This window comes from Mixophyes fleayi, chromosome 3, assembly GCF_038048845.1.
Source record: "Mixophyes fleayi isolate aMixFle1 chromosome 3, aMixFle1.hap1, whole genome shotgun sequence".
In the NCBI taxonomy this organism is placed as follows: domain Eukaryota; kingdom Metazoa; phylum Chordata; class Amphibia; order Anura; family Limnodynastidae; genus Mixophyes; species Mixophyes fleayi.
In genome coordinates, this window is record NC_134404.1 from 126,892,612 (window position 1) to 126,913,140 (window position 20,529).

General features: G+C 35.9%; 1 protein-coding gene across 1 annotated transcript in view; it reads left to right on the forward strand.

Moving 5' to 3' along the window:
• Positions 1-3,045: 3,045 nt before the first annotated feature.
• Positions 3,046-20,529, forward strand: part of BCL6 (BCL6 transcription repressor) — a 46,100-nt gene continuing 28,616 nt past the window's right edge. Inside the window, exons 1-2 of the mRNA XM_075202319.1 lie at positions 3,046-3,136; positions 3,330-3,481. The gene's annotated coding sequence lies outside the window, so the exon portion shown is untranslated. The remainder of the gene's footprint in view (positions 3,137-3,329; positions 3,482-20,529) is intronic.

The following is a 20,529-nucleotide window of genomic DNA, read 5'->3' on the forward strand; positions in this document are numbered from 1 at the left end:
ACATAGTCCTCTGACTTTATGTGTGATGTAGACAGATCTATAGTTCTGAACAAATGACACACTATAGGAGGGGAAACAATTACAAACGGATTGATTTCCTTATAGCCTGTAACAGGCATATAATAAGCATGTAAAGCATATGCATGTTATACACAATTAAGCAAAGACAGTTTCTGAATTTGAAGTACCTTACATTGTGCTCTGAAATAATAAAACTAACAGTTGTACAATCATCGAAAAATGTTACTATTTTCTAATCATCCTGCAATCATAATGACAATCTTAGATTGAGTAGGCAATTTAAATTTGATACACGAGAAAGTGATGTATGATTAATTTCTATGTAACAGCATATGATAATACTGTAAGATAGGCTTCTGCTCACAATCAAGCATAGTGGGGATAACAGGTGCCATAAGCACAGTTCTAGTCCTGAAACATTGTCTAAACTATTATTATTATTTATTTTATTATAAGGCGCCACCGACTCTAGATACAGCAGCAAGTAACAGATAAATGGGGCAATACACATAAGTAGCACAGATGTGTGTGTAATGCTATGGGGACTCACACAGAGTGCAGCAAAACACATACCAGGACATACAAGGGAGTCAGACAATAGACAGACTTATGGCAATAGGTAGAGAGGACCCTGCCCGTGAGAGCTTACATTCTAGAGGGTTAGAACTATGAAGCTGTTGTGTTGCCTGTGTGCTGTATTGTAGTCAGTTTGTTTAGAAACCCAAGTGGTACTTGCTCAGTCATAAACTCTTGGATATATTTGTTAAATAAACATGAAGTGTATAAAATAAGACACTTGATTTAGTGCAGTGTGCCTCTAATTTTTTCCCCACAAATGAAAATCTTAATGTCAGTAACTATGCCTCAAATGTCCCTTAGGGGACTCTTGTAGAGATAGACACATGTGTGCCCTAAATGTAAGCAGAAAAAGACGAACACATGAAAAATTTACATGCAAATGTTCAGACAGATGTGGCTTAACAGTGTTAGTAGTAATTTAATGAAGTGTCATATATATACAAGAGAGAATAGTGTCTTCAAAGTTGCATTTACCCTATCAAATATAATTAAATTCAAACACAAATAAAAAAATACATAATTCAATTTAATAAAATACAAACATCAGCTGTTTTATCTTTAAAAAATAAATGAAAATCTATTTTCTGCAACAGTCCAAATGGGAATATCAGTCATTAGAATATACTTATAGTAAAACAGCCACACTAATGAATTCATCATCATCATCATCAACTATTCCGCAGCGCTGTACAGAGAACTCATTCACATCAGTCCCTGCCCCATTGGAGCTTACAGTCTAAATTCCTTAACACACACACACACACACACACACACACACACACACACAGAGACTAGGATCAATTTAATAGCAGACAATTAACCTACCAGTATGTTTTTGGAGTGTGGGAGGAAACCGGAGCACAGGAGGAAACCCACGCAAACATGGGGAGAACACACAAACTCCACATAGATAAGGCCATGGTCGCGAATTGAGCTGATGACCCCAATGCAGTGAGGCAGAAGTGATAACCACTAAGCCACCATGCTGCCTGAATGAATTAAGTACTACTAGCTAGAGGAGTCAATCTGTAATCAGCCAATCACAGTTGGCCAGGTAGTGCTGTTGATCATCATCATCATTGAGTATAGTTGCACCAGCCTTCCGCAAGAGGTACAGCTCCTGACAGCTGTATATTTGTCTACATCTGGTCTACACACCCTTACTGTACTCAACCTACACTTAGTCGCCTGATCATTTTATATTTAAATAATAAAGAATGTATTAATTAGTAAATTGGTGCCAGCTTCAAAGGATATTTGGTTTGTGCTCATATAATGCTAAAGTATTTAGCATGTGTTCTCAAAACCTACTAAACACACTTTTATGCTGAAAGGCCTGTACAGGCGCATTATCCATCAAGTGTTTCAATGATGCACGCAGTGTTCAGAAGTATTATGCTCAATAACATATTATGGAGTTCTATAGGGACACTCACTGAAGAACATAGTACATTGCACTGCATGGAAGACGCGTTAGTGAACGCATTTTTATGCTCTTTTAAAGTAAGTACAAAGTTAAAGGTTTTGTTTGCGGGTAAACTACCAAAGTTTTCAATGCCTGTATGTGTGAGACCTTGCAGGTTAGCCATTAGTAAGTCTGCTCCTCGAGTACCTTATTAAGACTTACATTATGAACACTGCTATCTTTGTGAGGACTTTAAAAGTAGTTGGGACTCATTCATTAAGGAAAGCAAGGGAAAAAAAATAGTTAGTTTTCTCCTGGACAAAACCATGTTACAATGCAAGGGGTGCATTTTAGTTTATTATTTTGCACATAAGTTAAATACTGGCTATTTTTTCACACAAATACTTGATAGCTTTATATTCAAACTGAAATTTCAAGTTGATCTAGGACATGCCCTTCCCCGACTATAAATCTGTCCCTACATTTTAAATTTAGCTCCCCCTACAGTGCAACATGGTTTTGCTAAGGTGCAAAGTTACTCGTTTTTTTGCTTTATTTTCTTTAATAAATCAGGCCTCTTGAGTGTAAAAATTATATTTCACATGTACTCAACTAATGAAATGTTTAGAAAAATGTCCCATTGTAGAGAACCTCTAACAAACCCCCTTAATTGTCATATAGTGATAGCTACAAAAAATATTTCCTAAAAATTATAAAAAAAATATAAATCCTTTTTGTTCAATACTGGAGCAGATTTTTATATATTTATGTAAAATTGTGGTCCAGACCACCATACAGCATATGTTTAAAAAGGAATGATAGGACAGGTGGTCTAAGTTCTCCTCCACAGGTACTGGCGTTGTAGGTCAGAAAGCAGACACAGCACTACAGTATGCTTTTCAGAAACTGCTTCCTGGGTAGAAAAGAAGGTTGCTTGCCAGCAGATTTATTGTAGACCTTGGAAAGTATCCACAACTCTGAAGAAAGGTACCGCCCTTCCTATCAGCTTCCCAGGGCATTAGTAATGGGTGACGCTTATTTGTGGCATAACATCGGACTACATATAGGAGAAATCAACATTTTCAAGTGAAAATGACTCAACCAAATGCAAATGATAACTGATTCATTCAGGTTCGTTAGATACCTTTGTCTACTTACCAAGTATTTACTTGCGTTGTCTGAGTTTACAGTATCATCATCTACAAAGTGGCAGAGCTTAAACTTCCTGGAAAACTATACATTATCTATTGAGAAAGTTTTATCAATTAGTTTACAACTGAGAAATAATATTGTAATATGGTTGCTTTTGTGTCAATTCATACAGAATTAATTTGGTGTGAGTTGGTAACCAAGGCTGTGAAAACCACATTATCTACCAAAAGTATAATGTTGATGCTGACGGAAGACTGAGAAGCACATGACACCATGGACTGGATCTGCTGAAGTTGAAAAAAAGTTTCCCTTTAGAACCAATCAGTAAGTACTTGTATATTTCCCGTTTTAAGTTCTTACAGTCAGAGAATAAAGGAACAGCATGTTCGATTGTATTCTGTTACTTAGTCAAGCTTTGTTTATTTTATAACATATAATGCTAATTATTCAATAAATTATTGTTTATGGTAACGCTAGGAAATTAATAGTACACACAGGCAAACACTATGATACATCTCTCCGTAATACGTACATTATTTTGTGCTTTCACATGTTGATTCTAGCTGGGTAACAAATATGAACTTTGTTAGTATTATGCCATTCCTGCACTTGTGTAATCCTGTTCGGCATATGCAAATATGGTAAATCCATTTTGGCAACAAAAAGTGTTTTTGTCTAAGAGAGGTTTTTATTTAACTCAAGAAGTGCTTCAGTATCAGAAGTGATCCACATTTTAACATAAAAGAGCTTGTCGTTCCATTTTCTATTTGTGCTTCTTAAAGATTATGCCAGTTTATGACCCACTAGATTGAAATTCCGTGTCAGCTTTAATTTTGGATTTTGTATAATTCTGTGTAATATGTATGTTGTATTAAAGTAACATCAGGGTGAAATTGTTTATATTTTACAGGTATCTTTGGGCATGAGTTGTTATTGAAAGTACACTAACTAGACCTAGTCCACCTGCACTCATATACCGGAGGTTCTTTAATTAGTGTTTGGAGATAATCTCTATCTAGTCTTCTGTTCAGCAAAAAATGTTTGGTGACCATTATTGGAAAATGATGCACACTCAACATTATTATTAGCCATAACATTTTAATATATATATATTTTAATTATTTTATTATGCTAAATGTAATTTAAGAATCATAATCATACTCTTGTCAATGGCAATGCTATTCAGGCATTAATCATCATCATCATCATTTATTTATATAGCGCCAGCAAATTCCGTAGCGCTTTACAATTGGGAACAAACATTAATAAAATAATAGAGTAATACATACAGACGGTGAGGTAAGAGGACATTGCTCATAAGCTTACAATCTATGGGACAATGGAAGTTTGAAACACAAGGGAATGTGCTACATCATATTGCACATTGGACTAACTAGAATGCAAAGGTAAAAAGTATTCAGTGGGCTGTCTGATCAGTCACACAGCAATGTTGGTCAGAGGGTTGTTGTCTTTTGTTAGCTGTATAGACGGTGGTAATAGGGTAACCTAGGGAGATTAAGATGCTGGTTGAGGAATATTATAAGCTTGTCTGAAGAGGTGGGTTTTCAGAGAACGCTTTAAGGTTTGAAGACTAGAGGAAAGTCTTACTGTGCAAGGGAGGGAATTCCACAAAGTGGGTGCAGCCCGAAAAAAGTCCTATAACCGAGAATGGGAGGATGTGATGAGAGTGGAAGAGAGATGCATATCTTGTGCAGAACGGAAGTTTCGAGTTGGGAGATATTTTGAGACAAGTGAGGAGATGTATGTCGGTGCAATTTTGTTGACGGCCTTGTATGATAGTAGAAGAATTTTAAATTGGAGTAGCTGAAAAACAGGCAACCAATGTAGAGACTGACAGAGTGGCTCAGCAGAGGAAGAACGATTTGCAAGGAAAATAAATCTAGCCACTGCATACAAAATAAATTGTAGGGGTTCAAATCTGATTTTTGGAAGACCAGTAAGGAGGGAATTGCAGTAGTCGACGCTGGAGATGATAAGTGCATGAATTAAGGTTTTTGCAGTGTTCTATGTGAGAAATGTGCGCATTCTGGAAATGTTGTTTAGATGTATGTAACATGATTTAAATATAGAGCCGATGTGGTGAATAAACGATAGTTGTGAGACAAGGATTACACCTAAGCAGCGAGCTTGCGGGATTGGATTGATGGTCATGTTGTCAACAGAAATAGAAATGTCTGGCAAGAAGCTTCTGTTTTTGGGAATATTATTAATTCAGTTTTTGATAGATTGAGTTTGAGTTGGCAAGAAGATATCCAAGATGAAATGGCAGAAAGACAGTCAGAAACGCGAGACAATACAGATGGTGAAAGATCAGGAGAGGATAGATAAATTTGTGTATCATCTGCATAGAGATGGTACTGAAGCTTATTAGTTTTCCAAGAGAAGTGGAATAGATAGAAAATAGCAGAGGACCTAGGACTGAGCCTTGTGGTACTCCAACTGATAAAGGAAGTGGAGCAGAGGTGGATCCAGAGAAATTAACACTGAAAGACGATTAGATAAGTAGGATGAGAACCAGGATAGGACAGTGCCTTCAAGACCTAGCGATTGTAGTGTTTGTATGAGGAGAGAGTGGTCAACAGTGTCAAATGCAGCAGAGAGCCAGGAGAATTAGAAGAGAGTAATGGCCTTCACATTTTGCTGTGTTCAAATCATTGACAACCTTGGTCAGCACAGTCCCTGCGGAGTGTTGAGAATGAAAGCCTGACTGAAGAGAATCCAGTAGTTTATTTGCTGTAAGAAAGTGTGTGAGGTGAGTGTAGGTAATTCTCTTGAGAAGTTTGTAGGGGCATGGGAGCTTAGAGATGGGGCAGTAAGTTGTGAGAGAGTGTCAGAATTTTGCTTTTTGAAAATAGGAATAATCATTGCATGCTTGAATAGTGATGGAAAAATACCAGTAGAGAGAGATTACAGATTTTAGTTAGAGGTGGAATGAGCACAGGAGACAGAGACCTACCAATTTGTGAGGGTATGGTATCAAGAGGACAGGAGGTAGAGTAGGAAGATAAGAAGAGACCAGAAATTTCCTCTTCATTTGTGGGATCAAATGAAGAGAGAGTGTCAGAGGGTGCTACAAAGGAATTGAGCAGATAGCTTGTCAAGGGAGATGTTACCATTTCAGGTCTGATCTTATCTATTTTGTCCTTGAAATAGGAAGCAAAATCTTGGGCACTGATTGCAGTTAGAGGGTTTGGGGTGGGAGGAGTGAGAAGAGATTTATATGTGTTAAAAAGGTGTTTGGGGTTAGAAGCCTGAGCATAGATGAGAGATTGGAAGTATGCTTGTTTTGCAGTCTCTATAGGATTTCTATAGGAGTGGTAGATACCAGTATATGTGATGAAATCATTAGAGGTTCAAGATTTACGCCAGTGACATTCTGCTTTACGAGAAAGTTTTTGTAGAGTTCATGTTACTTTTGTGTGCCACGGTTGGCAACGAAGTCTTTGCGGAGTATGTAGAGTCGCTGGAGCCACTTGATCAAGGGCAGTTGCTAGGGTATGGTGAACATGGGGTACTGCTCAATCAGGGGAGAATGTAGAAATTGGGGAGAGAAGGTGTTGAAGAGAGGTGGAAAACTGTTGAAGATCAATAAGTTAATAATGTCAGCTATAAAGAAAAATGATATTTTCAAACCAGAAACATGTATCAATAATGAGTGTTAAGGATTGAACTAGGGACAGTGTGGGGTTAGCATTTTATCCATATGTATGATGTTAGCTGTTAGGGTTTTGTGATTGAGCAGAGCCATAAAGTAGATCTGACCAGAACACTTGACCTTGTTGCTGATCAAACCGAATGACAATTCCCTTTAGCATGATTATTTCCTATTCATTTAGGTCATCAAGTATAAGGTCCTTTTTATCATCAATAGTAAAAAACAAGTAAAATGCATGTCATGCAAATGCATCATTACTTGTATATCATACTACCCATCATGTTTGTCCCAGACAGCATGGCACGGGGGCAAGACCACGTTGCGTTGGGGGGGGGGGAGGTGATGCACCCAGAGGTCTAGCTAGTGCTTTAACGTCCATTACATATGTTACTTCCCTCAACATTCCCCCCTGCTGGGACAAACATGTTCCTGTCTGGGAATGCGGGACAGAGCTGTAAAATCGGGACTGTCCCGCTGAACTCGGGAACCATGATATATGGATCTCACGAACAAGATGTGTTCCAAGCAGCAGAATACAAATGAAACTCAACTATAACACTAGCATCCTCTATTAACAATATATTATTATATGCATAAAATGCAAATAATCTATTATGTAAAGAAAATGTGATACTGATTGTCATAAATTTCTATACAGTTTTCTTGGTGAGGTTCAAGCTGTCGTTAGTGTAAAATGTATTCGTTCTTTAAATATGTCAATAGTTAATTCTGCCAACACATCTAAGGAAATTTCCAGGAACAAGGCTGTAATTTATGATAAACTCTACTGTCATGTATATAAAATTCCCAACGTACATGTTTGCTAATAATACCATAGAGCGTGGAAGAGGAATTGCTGACTCTCAGACAAATTAGCACAGAGGTGTGGAATAGTGTGCTAAGTTTGTATAAAATTTACACAACGTTAGCTTGGATTGGGCAACAATTAATTTCAAAACAAATGTAATGAGATGTTAGCGATGGCATAAAGCAATTAATACAGTATATGGCCTGTGATGACTAAATGTTGAGAAGTAATAGGACCACATGATAAGTCTTCCTTAAAATACAGACAGGTTATGGGAATGCCAAGGCCTACACAAACAAATACATGTATTCACAACAAACAGTGAATTACATGACTCAAATAACACCATAACATCTCACCTCTCACATCCAAAGCTAAGGGAAGCAGATCTCACTGTACTTCTCTTCCTTACTTTTGAACCTTGTGATAATATTAGAACGCTTTCTATTATATGTGAACAAGCACATAGCTATCCATTCAGGAACCAGTTGTCATGTCAAACAACTGCGTTGGATCCATCTGACATTTACAGTGTAGGCATCATTACCCCAGTGAGCCAACTCTGAATTGATCAAGTGGTGGAGGTCCAGGAAACATAGCTACATAAAATTACTGCAGCGGAGAAGGGATGAGAATTGAAATGAAAATGTTAATTTAAGGTGGACCCCTTTGATGTCTGTTGGGTCTAATTTATTACTCCTCTGATTGATCCATCCAAAGCAGTGCATCACATTTCATATTTCCTAAGTCCCAAGACAGAATTGTAATTGATTATGTCACACAAATGAAAATGAATGGCAGAATTATAGCTTCTGACTTACTGTAGGACTCATGACAGAATTTAAAACTTCTGATTTATTTATTTCCTTTTTGTGACTTGAGGAAAGGCAATTTCATCTCCATCAGCACATAACAGGGTTCCTCACTGTGAGAGTAGTCAGACTATTGAATTATCTATCAAGGGAGTTGGTCATGACTAATTCATTAACTTTATGTAAAAGTGGATTGAATGCCTTTCTGACAAGATTGTATTATTGGGCGGATTGATCCAGGGAATGTGACAACCAGTTTGGGGTCTACAGATACATATCTACTCATCTCTCCAAGTGTCGCCAGTCTGCTCTTCTCAGAACGCACAGGGCTGGCGCATACGCACTGTCCCTTGACCCCCATAAATTTGGCTATGGTGCTGGGTGAATTAATGTTATGCTGTACCAGAAAGCTCTGTATACTATATCAGGACTTCTGATACAATGTGATAAAATGCAACTTTCTGAAATCTAAACACTTTGCATGAAACAGCTGAAATGTGTAATACACAGAGGTGGTAGAGCAGTGATTTCTAAAGTTTATTAAGCCAGTAAGTAAATTTCTTACATCTTAAGCACTGTTCATTAGATAGTAATGGTGATTTGAAAGTTTGTAAGCAACCTACTCTACATCATAGTGTTGTTTGCATTACATCATTATTATGATGATTATTACATCATTATTATGATGATCATTACCTGTCAAATGTAAGTAAAAATTCATAGAAACTGCATTGCATTTTTGTGCATGTGTTATATGCGTTTTTAACGCCCAGTGCCAAAATAGGAAGCCTTGTCCAAGTCAAACTCTTGTGGAAACGTACATGTAACCACGTCTTAATGGCATCTTACCGTGTTTACAAAGAGATGATTGAAAATTTCAACTGCACTGACGTGAGTCATCCTCTGGGGCACCATGATATAGAACATAAAAAATATACCACAGCGCAATACAAGTTTTATGCATGTAAAAATGCAAATGTGTGCTGCGTTACTTGGCACAATCATTTTTATATTCACATCCCTTCACATGCACTTAAAATGCGGAATATAAAACTAGTATATACAGAACCTTAGGTCTCTTCGCCTGCGGTTATAAAGTGACTATTTTCTCGGTTTAGCCTTACAATTGCAATCTCTTTATTTAAATATGACCTCGTGTACTTGAAAATGTTAAAAATTTAATTTCTATTTAAAGTGGTAATGTGACCTATCTACAATATAATATCTTACAATCAAATGTCTCCTCTACTAGTAGACTTTTCAACACAAACACACATGATACTGGGAGAGCAGAGAGAGAAGTCGGGATTCATTTGAAATGAAAACTTCACATTTCATAAAGTTTAACATCCCATTGAGCATTATAAGTTAAAGGTTATGGTAAAAAAAGAAAACAAAGACTACATCTATGTTTTATTTGAATAAGTGCAATTGCACAGCGAGGCTTATTTAATAAAATAATGCAATCAGATGTTGGCTTACATTTTCAAAATTGGGCTACAAAGATGCTAGCAATATTGTGAATTACAGCACATTTGGTGCCACTTCAATATTTAATAATTATGAAATGTATAATTCTTACAAGGACATTTGCTTCATGCTGAAGATATCGTTTGTTTAAGGGAGGCACCACCTTTAGAGGAGAGACCCTACTATATGACATCAGGGTGCAGCCTGTTAGTATGTATTGCAGTGCTGAAAGTGGGCTGTTATTGCTCTCACTGCCTTCATTGTAAAACTATCACTCTCCATTCACTTACATTTTCCATACTACCACTTCTAACATTCCACTTTGACCACCAGTGAATTAAAACAAACTGTATGGCTCAATCAGCTTGGACGGCTATTTATTTTTTAGATCTGGGATGAACTGTCAAATTACATTTATAGTGTGAGCTGGAAATTGTTATGTAAGGGACTTCAGAGGCTTAGAAAGGGTAACAATTAGAATTAAAGATATAAGGGGAAGATGAAGTGAATGGGTTATAGGTAAACATAAAACATAGCAGCAGTCCATGTAACAGCTAGCTGGTAGTTCTTAAACTGCTTATTTCTTAACCGTAACATCCCTAAAGAAAATGCCCTGATTTCTATTCAATTACAATTTCCCAGTCTGAAAACTCTTATGAAACTCTCCTTATTCCAGGTTTTATAGTTAATGTGGAACTGAAAGAATGAAGACGTCGCTGATGTTTATGAAAATACCTAACTGCTATTTTCTGAAAATCTTTTTTTATATGGCTCCTACTGTTTGTCCAGGATGATTCCCACAGTATAGCAGACGTAATAGGTTAAATGCAGAAATAAGTTGAACCACGGTCTGTAATATTGTTGTATTACTTTCACAACTGTTGAAAACATACAAGGTTTTCAATGAAATAGCATTTTAATAGTTATATATGGAAGCATTATCACTTTTGTGTAAGGTATACAAATAAGACAGGTTTTGAAGATTTGGTATATTCATTACACTGTTACTAAATGTATTTCCAATAGCACTGACATGAGTGCCCTGCAACTAGCACCTAGTCTTCTTTCAGAATAATGTCTTCATTCAGATTCAGAATAGGAACGTAGGCTAGATTATTTGTTTTAGGGAATATTTGTGTTGGATGCAGTTTTTATGTCAGGTTACACTCAGTTCAAATATATGAGAACAGCCAACATATGCAGACGAAGTGCACCAGCATACCAACATAAAATAATAGTCCACAAAATAATGAAAAACTAAATGTACAACTTTAAATATATATACAAAGCCATGCATCTGTCATGACTGAAATAACCTTTTGTAACGTCATAAAAATACAGCTACTGTACATATCATCTGACGGACGTTTGGGGATTAATTTAAAAAAAAACTGAAAATATTTCAAACCCCTTTATGAATGAGGATAGACATACTATAATCTTTATTTTCTTACTACATTCTTTACTTTTTTATTTTTTTGATGACTGTTAGTCTTTGTCTGAACTGAAGTTATATGCTGCCAGATGAGAACAATACAGCCAATCAGTACAACATTTTCCATGACAACATTCCAAGCCTATCGCTTACACAGGGCTTATATTTGTCTCCATAGGTAAATGTAACATTTTATTTCAAAAAGATGAAGGATAAAGCAGACTCCAGTAATTATTTTTTAGATTCAATGGGGGTATTCAATTGTTAGCGAGATCGCTGAAATACTCGCGCTCCAAAAATATTACCGTTAATACAGTAATATCTCGCTGAATTTCAGCTCGCAGCTCCCTGAGCTGCGAGCTGAAATCCAGCGAGTAAATTACCGTATTAACGGTATTTACACGCAATATTACCGTATTAACGGTAATATTTTTGTAGCGCGAGTATTTCAGCGATCTTGCTAACAATTGAATACCCCCCAATGAATCCAAATCCAATCAGTCAGAATTTGGGCTAGAGTCACATCCCTTCTAAAACAATCACTTACCCAGGTCTCTGGTCAACCTACATGAACCAGTACTGAACAAGTGATAGTGGGAGAGATGACATTTATATTAGCAGCAAATGGCGTCAATTGACAAGAGGATGGTATTGGATAATAAATGTTGTTTATCCAGTAAGTTTTGAAGCATCATGATGCTGAGAAATAAGCAAGTAAAACAGTAATAAGTGAATATGAAATATTAATTTTATACCTAGATCTGTTCCAGGTGTCACCAATGTATAATGGTATGCTTGAGTGGCATGTTTATTAATGGCATAAAGACAGACGATTATATTGCCTCTATTTTCACATTGGTTATTGTCTCACATTTTCTATCCTGTTCATTGACATTCAGGATTAGCTTACGTTGGTGCTCACGCAGAACAATACAGACACAGGGTCTGAGTCGTTAAGGAAAGTAAGGTAAAAAAAGGAGTAATTGTTCTCCAGGACAAACCATGTTACAATGCAAGTGGTGCAAGCTAGCTTATTATTTTGCACATAAGTTAAATACTGGCTGTTTTTTCATCAAACACACAAATACTTGATAGATTTATTTTTTACACTAAAATTTACGGTTGATCTAGGACTCAGCCCTATCCCAGCTATAAATCTGTCCCCACATTTTAAATTTACCTCTCCATCCAATGACACATGCTTTTGCCCAGGTGCAATGTTACTCCTTTTTTATGCTTTGCTCTCCTTAAGGAATCAGGCCCAGAATTCTTACCAACTGGCCAATCTTTCACATCAACATTTTCAGAAGGATTGGATTAGGAACAGTTACAGGTATATGTATCCTGTACTATAGATTATCATGTATTATTAAATATTAGAAATCAACAAGTAGTTAAATGACAACATGAAGCAGCCTTCAGTCTTTCACATGTGATAAAAATCTAAAGACACTTTATTTATAATTTAGATTAACAATAGAGAATTTACTGTCCATCATAAATCTTGCAATAATAATAATTGGGGATATTCGTGTTTTACTGTTGAGATTAGACATGAATAATGTGACTAAAATGTAAGAGGCATTGACATGAGGTAAAAAAGTAGAAAGGGGTTTGGTAAATTTACTTTGTTTATGTACTCACCATTTTGGTGTGTTTTGCCAAAGAAAATAGGGGCCTTTTGTGCATGCCTGATTGTCAGCTAACAGATAATAAAACGTATTGTGTCACAAGACTTATATTGAAAGTGTGCCATGTAGGAATGTATTGTGCTTTATTGGTGAGATTGTTTAGAATGATATATAGTTGGTACCGTTCACTGTAAAGGTATATAGGTGTTAATAATGATATATGGCAATAGAGCCTGTTACTTTAAGAATGCAATGCATTGTGGGAAGAAGAGGGACAATGGACATTAGTAAGAGCATGACTGCTGTTAATAGAACTTGTTGTTATATTCTTTATACACTCTTACACACATATTATAATGATTTGGTAACTCGTGTTACCAGAACTCAGTCATTGTAAAGTTATTGTTTCTGAAGTTATTAGACAAAAGGGGTGGGAGTACTAAAATCTCAGGTTCTAAAAAAAAAAATCATTGTCAGTCTGGGAGAAAGCCACAAAAATATATTTTTTTAGGTTAGACTGGAGACCTATTATTCACATTCAGTCCAATATTAAGTTCCAGTAGATCATTTTGAACATATAAAAACTCAGCTCAGAGGCCGCTAGTTCTAGACAGCAACCTACACGATGGTTACAGTTCCAATAATGATCTCATTTGACATATATGCTGGACATTCTGGTGTGTTTATGATAAATGTTGAGCTATATAATATGCTGGACATTTCAGTCTTTTTTTTTTTTGCAATACTATGCACTGAGTATTCATCCTTTCTGCTATATTGTAGCACCGTACACTAAACATACCATATTTTTTTATTTACCACAAATGTTATGTATTTACTTATTTGCTGTACCACCTATAATCCTTTTTAAATGACATACAAGGTACAATAACTTTATCCTTTACCACTGTTATGTTCATACTAAGTATTTACATATTATAAATACTTTTTATATTTCCTACACAGCATCCTTTAACTCCATGCTTAGTTGTAAGTATTATTATCCTGAAGCTTCAAGGGTCCACCATGAAAGGCTGCATTTACAACCTGCAGGATTTTTCTTAGCAAATTATACTTTTAACACTGTAATTTCCATATAATTCAGTTTCGAGAGAACAGTGATACCTTGTCCCCAACTATTTCAGTATGTATCCTTTTTTTTATCACAGCATTGAAAGATAACTATAGATACATAGGTAAAAAAGGATGAATAAAGAATACAGATATTGGCCATTATAAATGTGTAACTGGTTTTCCATTTCCTTATTTATCATTCTGGAGCAAGCTGCAGGATTCGGTTAAACAAGTAAAGGCGAACAGCCAAACGGTCTGTGTATCAGTGGAAGAAAAGCTGTTTACTCTGGAAATTAGTTTTGTCAATTTTCCTATGAAATTATACATTTGGTTGCTTTAGTTTAGGACATTTCATAAGCAGGGCCGAATTGTGACATCAAAGCAATGTTACACACAGAAAGCAACATAGCTTTTAATATATTCTTATCATATGATTCTCTTTTGTGGCTTTTTTTATTACATGCTTAGGCCCAATTGGCATTGGGAGCAGTACAAAGTGACATGGTTTGGTCAATAGCCTTAGCTTCAAGGTTTAATATCACAACCCCATAATCTTTGTTGTATGTTCTAAATGTCTTGTAATAGGATTGAAGGTGTTTATTATAATTATTTACAGATTTGTTGTATCTTATCTCACTGTTGCTACGAATGAACAAGCCAATTCTTGAGAAAAAGTGTACCGTCTACCTACACAGGGTGGAGGCAACTATTTTATGGTCTGAACCAATATTCATGGACATGCAGCCTATCATTAAATAGTTATCCTCAAGTGATGTCACTGGTTCCTAATGATTTCATAGGCTGCAATGTCAGGAATATTAGTCTAGTCACAAAATGGCTGCTTACAACATTTATACACAATGGGTAACCCTTAAATTCTGCTATGCAATCCTGTGTTTCTTGTTACATTGCATTTTCAGTAAAAGCCATCTTGGATTTTAAAATTCCCTTTTATTTGTTGGTTGAAAATGTGAAGGACATTGGTTATAATGAAGAATGTGACACCAGACTGCTTGCAAGATAAATTTCCTCCTCAATTGCACACTATGCTGCTGACATTAGAAATGAAGCACTTCAATGATAGCATTTTTGAAACAGATTATTGAACTAGAAAACATTAATTCTCAAGGAAGGGTTCACTTTATTGCTCTCCCCATATCTACTCCACTCTTCCTTTCCTCGCTTTATGCCCACATCGCAGTCTCCCTTTCACTGCTTCTTGGATGAGCCAGAGTCTTCAGACACAGTCAGACTTGTGAGTGTTTGCTTTATTTTCATCAGTTCCTCTGCAGTCAGGAGAAGCCAAAGGTAGCCCTGAGAGATACCAAAGCAGAAGTGTCTGTTGTGTCCCTCTGGCAGTTGTGGTCCGCCACCAAACACACTGAAGTGTAAGACTCCGTCTTGTGCTCCTTGTTTCAATCTAAGAAAATATTTCCAGCAAATTAAAATCACAAATGTTACTTTTTCTGTCAGTTGAATAAGTGATTAAGGGAAATATTTATAGTCCGTACAAGTGAACATGTATTTTTTAAGTAGAGGAACTACCACAAGCGTTTTTTTGAGTTCCAGGCTTAATTCCAGTAAAAGCATATTAAACTGTTCCAACTTGACAGCTCAGAGTGCAGAGAATGACTAATAAGTTAGCTGGGCTATGCAATGGTACGGACCACCAAAAGCACAACAGTGTGAGACTAATTTAGTGGTAAAGAATATATTAAATTGTCAAAATGGCTGATAAATATGAGTAATTATTTGTGTGCTATGTAAACAAACAAATGTGTGTCTTCATAACAATAATACCAATTAGCTAGAAAACTGTGTCAGTCCCTTTCTGTCTTATGCTTCCAGGTTTAATAGCTTAGGTTGCATACTCACTGGCATTTAGAGAAAATCAGTGACACTGCATGTCAAAGGCAATTATAGATACATAGATAGACAGACAGATAGACAGATAGATAGACAGACAGACAGACAGACAGACAGACAGACAGACAGATAGATAGATAGATAGATAGATAGATAGATAGATAGATAGATATATGGATAGATAATACATGGATTTCACCAGTGATTAATAGCCCAGTGTGAATGCTATAATTAAAATATAAGAATAGCTGCTGTCTTGATTTATTGTTATTTTATAGAGTTGCTCCTTCAAAACATAAAAAGACAATCCCCTCCCAATATGCATCTTCAGAGTATAAAACAGCTCTTCTTTTATTTCTCTTGCTGTTTTACAACCCTGATCATGCAATGTTTATTTGCACTTTTGATTAAATAATATTCCCCTTGGCATTCCTTTGGGCTTTGGCTTAAAGTAAGCTCATTAACCCATTACTGCAACACACAACGTTTTAGTCCACAGAGATGCCAATTTTTCTTTTACAGTACATAACTAGTCATAAATATTCCATGTTCTATATATGTTTAGACTATATAGATTTATGTGTATGTATAGCTGATAAACAGATGTTTGGTGCCCACACACAAAGAAATACGTTTTAAAAGAAAAACACTTATACTTGTAGGAATGTGCTTGGGGTTGTCATTTATTTTCTATTAACTATTTGAAATTTAGGTAGTGAAATAATATTTCGGCTGTGTTTCTTGGAAATGCTGTAAAAAAAACCCCACATTGGTCAGTTCAGAAACAGTCAGGACAAAAGACGAAACAAGGATTTTTAATCTGATCCAATAAAAAAACATAAATATTTCCAAATATTTAGTGGAGATCTTAGTTTAATGTAACATAATGGGAGATGTGTGTGAGCTTCAGCTGGAGTGCAGAAGGTGCTTATTTCTGGTGAAAGACTCTTCTGTAAATATTTCAGATAAAAAGAAGAAGATTAGTGTTTTAACATATCTGTACACATTCAATAAGTTTCCAGGAACAGTGGCAGTACACTGTATGTGTAATATATGTACACTGTAATATATGTGCAGCACTCGCTAGGGGGGGTATATTATAAAATCATGTGGACCACTATAATCCTCCTTCTGTAAACATCTCATGTACTCTCCTACAATAAACTAATTACTAATCATTTTGAACAAAGCTGCAATATCATTGTTGTTATTCTTATAACCAATTACACTTAATAGCAATAACAAATGTAATGTGCAGGCCACAGTACAATAATTAGATGGATGTACATTATCAATACAATATGTGCAATGGGTTACATAGCTGAGTCACAAAAATAAATAGTGCATGGATAGAAAAAAAAATGAAGCACCCCTAGAGTAGACCATACTCTCCTCCTGTAACGTGGTAAATAAAAAAAAACAGTAAACAATATTAAATATTTACCTCACACACATCATTTATATATACACCATATTAACACGTATAGAAAACTTCATAAACAGATGTTGAATTATACCGCTGAGATAATCCTTCTTAACTATGTGACTATATATATATATATATATATATATATATATATATATATTTATAAAATATATTTTTATATATATGAATATATATAAAAAAATAAAAATGGAAATTTAGAAGTGGTCATGTGACAAATGTCATGGCAATGCGAGTGAATGGAATTTGATAGTTTTACAATGAAGGCAGCAGTAGAGATGGCAGTATGGCTACCACTGTATACACCCTCACTTCCACCACGGAATATATAAAAATTTGTTTTTACAGTGAAACAGTATAGAAAGCTATTCCTGGTGAATCTCATGTATCGTAAACAATTGGAAACAAATTCTTTGCATAAAAAATCATTGGTTTAAGTATTTAAAGATCAGGACTAGAGATTAATAATAAAAATTTAATTCAATAAAATGATACATGAATTTATTGAGCAAAACCCATCTAAATCTCTTTTATAATGACATGGATTTCCACTATGCTAACTGTGACGATACTGTTTCATTTTGGCTTTGGAATCATAAATATGTTTTTGCAATCACAAAGTAAATATCTATTTTCAAAATAAATGAGAAAAAAAAGACCCCAAGAACTTAATGACACATAACTGTCACACATGAAACAGGATGCTGTATCGTAGTCTTGTGTATCTATCCTTGGGAATCAAGTGACACCTATTTGTAAGTTCAGTTTGTTGTAAATTAAATTATAACCTTAATGATTTAACAGTGCCTGTCTGGTAAATGCTGACATTGTGCACATATTGCTGACATTTCTCTCCCAGCTTCCCTTGGAACCTATGAGGTATGGAGCAGTCTGTAATGATATATTTTATTCTAATGAATTATTACATGACATTGGATTGATCCATACTTCATTTTATTTCGTACGTAAAAAAATAAATTCAAATGTACAATAAAAATATAGAAAGCAGTGGGTTAAAAAAACATCTGCATAATGGCAGTAAATTTACCAGCTACTGTTCTGCTTTACCTCGTTTTGCATTTTACATCGAATAACTGCAAAGTATTATGTGTCTTAACTACGAAGCTAAGGTCATGTAACTGCACCAGTGGTAAATCCTAGGACAAGTTTTCTATGGAACAAAACACTCCAAAAAATTAGGGGAAAGAATAGTTATTGAATGGAATATATGGTAAAAGGATGCGCTGAAAATGCACTTGCTGTGAGATAAAAACAAACTATTGTATCTCCATTGTTGTCCATGGTACAAGCCAGAGCCTGATTAAAGGTTCATAGCGCCCCCTCAGGCTAATAAGCGGGAGACAAAAATGAACTGGTCCTTAATTTACAATCCGGCATCTTTCATCCCTGTCAATAGTTATGTTTGGGTATTTCCAAAGCTCAGCTCCACTCGGCTATTTAAACAAGTTCTGACAATCTATGTCACTCATTTTGTTTTCATTAAAACCAGGACTGTATAGCAGAATGTCTGTGTGAATGAGCACTACTGAGGTGAAGGTCAATGAGGGAGGGAGCTGTTGTACCTGTGTCTGTCCTACTCGCTTATTCCCGCTAAGTGCATCAGCCTTTATCATGGGAATATGTCAAGATTATAAAGCGCATAGTGATAATACCTTTTCTTTCCTGCACACTAAATGACCCCTCATGTGTATATGTGTCACACTGTAACTTAACCTGACACTTAAATAACTTTGTCAAAAAAGGTCACAGTTTATGAAATAATTTTTAAATATCTCTCTTTCTGGTGGCGACGAGAGCAGGACAGTCAGCTAAGAAGCAATCTTTAAATCAAAACAGTGGGAGACAAATCCTCTCACCACTGGACTAAGACTAAGGGCTAGATTTACTAAGCTGCAGGTTTGAAAAAGTGGGGATGTTGCCCATAGCAACCATTCAGATTCTAGCTGTCATTTTGTAGAATGCACTAAATAAATGAAAGCTAGAATCTGATTGGTTGCTATGGGCAACATCCCCACTTTTTCAAACCCGCAGCTTAGTAAATCTAGCCCTAAGTCTTTACTATTGTCCGGCGCTAAACTCTGGCGTCAGATTGATTGGACTCAAACATTGATGTGCTCACACAAACTCGCTAAGGGGTCCTCCACACAGAAGGACCAAGAATCATGTTACGTCAAAAGGGGCAGCGACGTGCGGCCAATCAACGGTGTCACTGAATGCACCGCTCACCCACAAACTGCGCCTATCCTGTGAAAAGACATTACAAAACTTGAAAACACCTAGCGGGGGGTTGGGATCATAAAATATACAGGAAACCAAAAGACTCTGCAGGGATAATGTATAGAAATCCTGAATGGGTAAGTGCCTGACAGAATACATAAACACATGCTTTTAAGTGCCTTCGGCTTAAAGACCTCACATTTTTTTCCATATTTTCTTTTTACTTTGGATATCAACTATTCTCTTATATTTTAAAAATTTCAGTTTATGCCTCTGGCCCTGATATTAGCAAGTGTTGATCATTACTGGTAGCAATAGGGCAAAAATGTAGGAAGGCCACTTTATAAGTAAAGGTAGTTACAATTGAAATCATTTGTTTTATGCATATTATTTTGGCGGATGTAAAATTGCTGCACATAGATGGCGGTTTTCACTTCCAAACGTATATTACGTATATTATGTACATTTATATAGCTGTACTATCCAGCAGGGTCAAATTGCCAGTGATGTTTCAAAACACCTAAACTCCTGGTGGTTTAGTCAAAATTGCCAGAGAAAAGGCATAACTTTCTATACTTGGTTCTGATAGGCTAAATAACTCAAAGAGCTTGCTGATTGAGTGATCTTGCCATTCATAACACAATAAGAGTCATCATTAACTTATAAATTATGGGGTAAGAATAATTTAATGATTAAGGAGGCAACATTAAGTTATACTGAACTTATGGGGGCAATATCATTTATGAGGCATTATTATTTTATTATGAAGTTAAGGGAGCATTATTATTTTATAATGAAATTAAGGGGGTATTATTATATCACTGCTAATGGGGGCAATGATTAATTACGATGGGGGCAACACAATGGGGGCTCCACTAACAATGCACACTTATTTCACTGTAAGTGCCAACATGCACA